Raw genomic sequence first — 5,805 nt, 5'->3', positions numbered from 1 at the left:
GGTGTAATACGATCTGCTACAATACCAAAGACATCAATGAAAAGCCCAAAGTTATCATATGTGACTGAGAGACTGAATGCTTCCTCCCTCAGATTGGTTACAACGTATCGTCCTATGACAGTCCTCTCTCCTTCATTCAAAGTGAACGATCCAAATAACAGACAGAAATAATAAAGGGCAACAGATGTAAAGAACTCACGAGATGATACTCTATGGTAAACTTTATGTACTTAGGAATTAATACCAACTCAGTATTAGCAAAAAAGAAACATCTTTACATCAAGAGTAATTTTTCCTTTAATAAAGAAAGGTGGAATGTGTATAATGAACAAGGTATAATCAAAGTTTACCAAATGAGGCTAGTAAGACTATCTCAACAATTCACAATCATTATTCACTGGTCCATTAATCACAGGGCAATACATACAAATGAAACTTACCTGGCCGGGCACGGTGGCTCATGTCTGTAATCCCAGCACGTTAGGAGGCCGAGGCAGGCAAATCATGAGGTCAGGAGTTCAAGACCAGCCTAGCCAACATGGCGAAACCCTGTCTCTACTAAAAATACAAAGAATTAGCTGGATGTAGTGGCGGGCGCTTGTAGTCTCAAGTACTCAGGAGGCTGAGGCAGGAGAATCGCTTAAACCTAGGAGGTGGAGGTTGCAGTGAGCCAAGATCGCACTACTGCACTCCAGCCTGGGCAACAGAGTGAGACTCCATCTCAAAAAACAAAATAATGAAATAAAAAAATTGAACTTACCTACATATTAGAAAAACATCAAAATTCAACCATGAATCCAGCAAATTATCAAATGAATAGACAAAAATTCTACCAACAAACTTAATCTCATTTTCTATGAAACTCAAGTACTACTGCTTAAAGAGCATTTACAGAACTCTCACCTCAAGGTTTCCCTGCAAAACAAGGTGAAATGCATACTCAAGACTCTTTAAGAATGAGCCACTGATAAAAACAATATACTTGTAACTTGTGTAACATTTCATACACTTTTTTCAAACACTGCACGATAATTAATTTGCATCAGGCTTTCCAAATTAGAAAAGCTTCACTTATAGAGCTTCTTTCCCATGGGAGTTTTCACATGACTTTTCAAGTAAATGTGAAAACTGAAAATATTCTTGCAGTTTCTAAACTATTAGAGTCTTAATCCTGTGTACGTTCTTGTATTTACAAGGTCCAGCCAGCTACAGTGTGCATTTTCATAAGTCCTTGAGTGGGTATGAGAGAAATGAAACATTCCCACATTCTGGACATTCATAGGGTTTTTCTCAGGACTGAGCTGATGTCTTCAAATGAAATTAAGACAACTGAAGGCCTTACCACAAATTTAAATTCAAAAGGCTTTTCTCCACTCTGAGTCCTCCCAAATCTTCAAAAACAGGAAAATCTGAAGGCTTGACCACATTTCCTACATTCTTAAGGTTTCTCTGCAGTGTGAGCTCTTTCATGTTTATGAGGGAATGGGAAAGAGTAAATGTTTTACCACGTTTCTTACATTCAAGGGGCTTTATTTATTTATTTGTTTGTTTATTGATTTATTTATTTAGAAATGGAGTCTCACTCTGTCAGCAAGCTGGAGTTCAGTGGCACAATCTCAGGTCACTGAAACCTCCGCCTCCTGGGTTCAAGTGATTCTACTGCCTCAGCCTCCTGAGTAGCTGGGATTACAACCATATGCTACCACACCCAGCTAATTTTTGTATTTTTAGTAGAGACGAGGTTTCACCATGTTGGCCAGGATGGTCTCGATCTCCTGACCTCGTGATCTGCATGCACAGGGCTTTCCCCCAACCCCCCATTGCTTTTTGTGTCCTTGAAAAAGAACTAAGACCACTGAAATGTGCCACCATTCCCAGCTAATTATTTTTATTTACTTATTTGTTTTGAGACGGAGTCTCGCTGTGTCGCCCAGGCTGGCGTGCAGTGGTGCGATCTCGGCTCACTGCAAGCTCCGCCTCCTGGGTTCACGCCCTTCTCCTGCCTCAGCCTCCTGAGTAGCTGGCGTAAGCCACCGCGCCTGGCATTATTTTATTTTTTGTAGAGACAGGGTTTCACCATGATGCTCAGGTTGTTTCACGTTGTTTTAATCCAGGCTGGTTATAAACTCCTGGGCTCAAGCAATACACACTCCTTGGCCTCCCAAATTGCTGGGATTATAGGCTGAGTCACTACACCCAGCCTCTATATCATGACTTCTTTCATGGCGAGTAAGGTGACTGGAACGAATGTAGGCTTTACCGCATCTCTGACATTCGTAGAGTTTTTCTTCAGTATGAATTCTTTCATGGAGGTGAAGGGAACTGAGGCGACTGAAGGCTTGGTCACATTGTTTACATTCATAGGCTTTCTCTCCAGCATGAGTACTTCTATGGTTACAAAGGGAACTCAAATGGCTAAAGGCTTTGCCACATTGTTTACATTCATAGGGTCTCTCTCTAGTATGAATGCCTCCATAGTAACCAACGGAAGTGGAACAGCTGAAGGCTTTATCACATTTGGTACATTTATAGGATCTTTCTCCCGTGTGAGTCCTTTCATACGTCTTAAAGGAACAAGAAAATCTGAATGTTTTTCTACATTCCTTACATTCGTAGGGTTTCTCTCTAGTGTGAGTTCGTTCATGTATTAGACAAGAACCGGAAACAGTGAACGCTTTACCACATTGTTTACATTTATTGAGTTTTTCTCCTGTGTGAGTTCTCTGATGTCTTCCAATTGAATTGAGAAAATAAAAAGCTTTCCCACATATCGTACATGTATAACTGGATTTCCACTGTGCATTATCATATGTCTTCTAACACCTGGAACAGAAACGAAGAGTTTCCCACACTGTTCACATTTATATTGCTTCTCTCCATATGGTTTGTATCCTGAGTGAGCTAAGATGTGCCTATTAAGGAGGGAATGACGTACAAAGACTTTTCCACAAATACTTCATTCACATTGTTTTAATCCAGGAGAAATGTTCTCATTCAGATCAAGCATTGGAATTTGGCTGACAACTGTCCATACTGACTACCGTCTTTGCTTTCACACAGTCTCTGTATCATATGAATTCTGTAAAAAAAAAAAAAAAAAAAAAAAAAAAAATGACAAGCACATTATTATTGGTTGGTTTAATAACTTTCTACTTATTAATAGGTCTTTGACTTACACTGCTACCAATACCAAGGAAAATGCTTTTTTTTTTTTTTTTTTTTGCAATGACTGAATTATTTGAAAGTAAATGGGTTACTACTGAAAACACAGCTACCACCTGCATGGCTATGACCAAATTAGTAACATTCATGTACACAATTTTGTAGTACTATTTTCAAGTAAACTGTTTTCCAAACACTGACTGCTACACTGAAGCACATTACATTTTGGATGAAATTTTTCTAAAAAGAAATAAATTTCAAGTGACTCTTATTTGTTTTGATCGCTTGTTTTTAAGTTCATGACAAGCTAAGATTCCTTCAGAGGACTTTATTTCCTCTTCTCAGTGCAAATTATCTTATCTCTTTCCCAGATTTTTCAAAGTGATCTTCAATATTCTGGCCTTTCCATTTGTTTCCTAAAATACAGACCCACAAAATTATCACAAATTATTACAAACTATAGAAACATTGCTAGATTTCATGTTCATTGTACAGAGTGCCCATGCCTGATTTCTTCACCAAATCATTCCCTTGCCACATTCCAAATCACAAATAGCACTGATGATAGGGAAATAGTTCTGTAATTAAGTGAAATGTGTTGTCATTCTCACCCACAGAAGCCAGGTTCCTGCTGGTTTCCTGCATCACTTCTCTGCAGAGAATCTTCTGAGAAGAATCTAGCAAAGCCCATTCCTCCTGGGTAAAGTTCACAGCCACATCCTCAAAAGCCATGGAGTCCTAGAACATCCCACACATGTGGATAGAAGGATGGGTGGGACTAACAGCACTGGGAATCTATACTCAATCCATAAGCTGTTTACATGATTCTAAAATTTCAAGCATTTATTCTGTGACTTGATTGTCACAACTCTTACTCTGTTCACACATACTCCCTCCCACACAGCAGTACAAATGCTAGAATTGAACTATTCAAAAAGGCAACAGCAAAGTAGAAACTCCCATCTTATTAGAGAATCCAGGGAGTAAGATGTGCTGCTAGGAGTTACCTTTTAACTTCACTTTGTACATTTCTAGTATCTGTCATAATAAAGTCCTAACTGATGTGCATAAGGGAGTTAATATTATCAGTCCTGAGACTACTTATTCTTAAAAAGTCTGCTCAGAAAGTTCCATCTTTGTTTGTATTAGTAACTTACATTTTGAAAGGGATTCCACCAACCCAAGTAATAAGAATGACTCACTGCATCTAAATGGCTTATATTTGCCAAAACTTTTTCTGCTGAACGTCTATTATTTTGTGTCACTGCAGTGGTGCTTAGGGAACCAGACACCGAAACATAGTCTGAACACTAAGTGTTCAATGAGTTTCCCTGGTAGACAATATTTTACACGTGCTGTCACTTGTTAACTGAGGAGTTGAGCCCATGCCATGTGATTACACCAAGACAGAGTAGGCTCATTAGATTTAACTGAGTAGTAAATAAAACCAATAATTGATATTTGGTAATACTGCCACAATTTTAAAAATTTCTATTGCACAATATCAAGGTAGAAAGGAATAAGAGGAAATGCGACACCTGTTTTTTAAAATGACATTTATATCACCACTTCCAGATGTTATTCCTATGAAATCACATAAATTCCCAACTCAGGTTGTTTTTGGGCAAGAAAAACTACTTTTTCTTACGTAGTGAAAATGACAAATGTCTAATGATTTTTAGTCATCTAAAAAAAGAGTGATGGCTTGTCTAACATACTTCTAAGATTTTCAAACGAAAATATTCAGGACAGCACCGTATTAGCAGAGAGATGAGCAAGCAGATCAAAGGGAAAAAAAAGTGTTAATGACCCACATTTATATGGAAAGTTGAGGAATGATAGAGTAGGCACTGTAGAAGAGAAAAAGAAATCACATGCATTTTAAAATATGAGACAAACCAGGCTGGCATCTACTTGGGAAAATGCATTGTATTCTTCTCTATTCCATGAACCATAATCAACTTATTATATATTCAAATGTGAAAGATAAAACCAGAACACTTTCAGAAGTCACAGGAAGATTTTTTTTTTTTACGAAGGATTAGGCAGAATTTCTTTTATGTAAGAAAACAGTAATAAAGGAACAGACAAATTCAAACATATTAAAATTTAGGGAATAAAAAGAAAATAGAGTGCGCAGGGCATGGTGGCTCACGCCTGTAATCCCAGCAGCTTGGGAGGTTGAGGAGGGCGATCACCTGCGGTCAGGAGTTTGAGACCAGCCTGATCAACATATCAAAACCCTGTCGTTTTGTTGTTTGTTTGTTTGTTTGTTTGTTTTTTGAGACAGAGTCTCACATTGTCGCTTGGGCTGGGGTGCAGTGGCAACATCTTGGCTCACTGCAACCTCTACCTCCCGGGTTCAAGCAATTCTCTTGCCTCAGCCTCCCGAGTAGCTGGGATTACAGGTGCCTGCCACCAGGCTCAGCTAATTTTTTTGTATTTTTAATAGAGACAGGTTTTCATCATGTTGGTCAGGCTGCTGTGGAACTCCTGACCTCATGATCCGCCCACCTTGGCCTCCCAAAATGCTGGGATTACAGGCCTGAGCCACTGTGCCAGGCCTAATACCCCATGTTTACTAAAAACACAAAAATTAGCTGGGTGTGGTGGTGGCTGCCTATAATCCCAGTTACTCAGGAG

General features: G+C 38.9%; 1 long non-coding RNA gene across 1 annotated transcript; it reads right to left on the bottom strand.

Moving 5' to 3' along the window:
* Positions 1-2,759: 2,759 nt before the first annotated feature.
* On the bottom strand, positions 2,760-4,648 carry LOC140709870 (uncharacterized). The gene is made up of 2 exons (XR_012090661.1): positions 3,774-4,648; positions 2,760-3,079 (listed from the first exon to the last, which is right to left on the bottom strand). It is a non-coding gene; the product is annotated as an uncharacterized lncRNA (long non-coding RNA).
* Positions 4,649-5,805: the final 1,157 nt, after the last annotated feature.

Source organism: Chlorocebus sabaeus, chromosome 22 (assembly GCF_047675955.1).
Source record: "Chlorocebus sabaeus isolate Y175 chromosome 22, mChlSab1.0.hap1, whole genome shotgun sequence".
Taxonomy (NCBI): Eukaryota; Metazoa; Chordata; class Mammalia; order Primates; family Cercopithecidae; genus Chlorocebus; species Chlorocebus sabaeus.
Note: the sequence above shows the minus strand (reverse complement) of the source record. Positions and strands in the feature narration are given on the sequence as shown.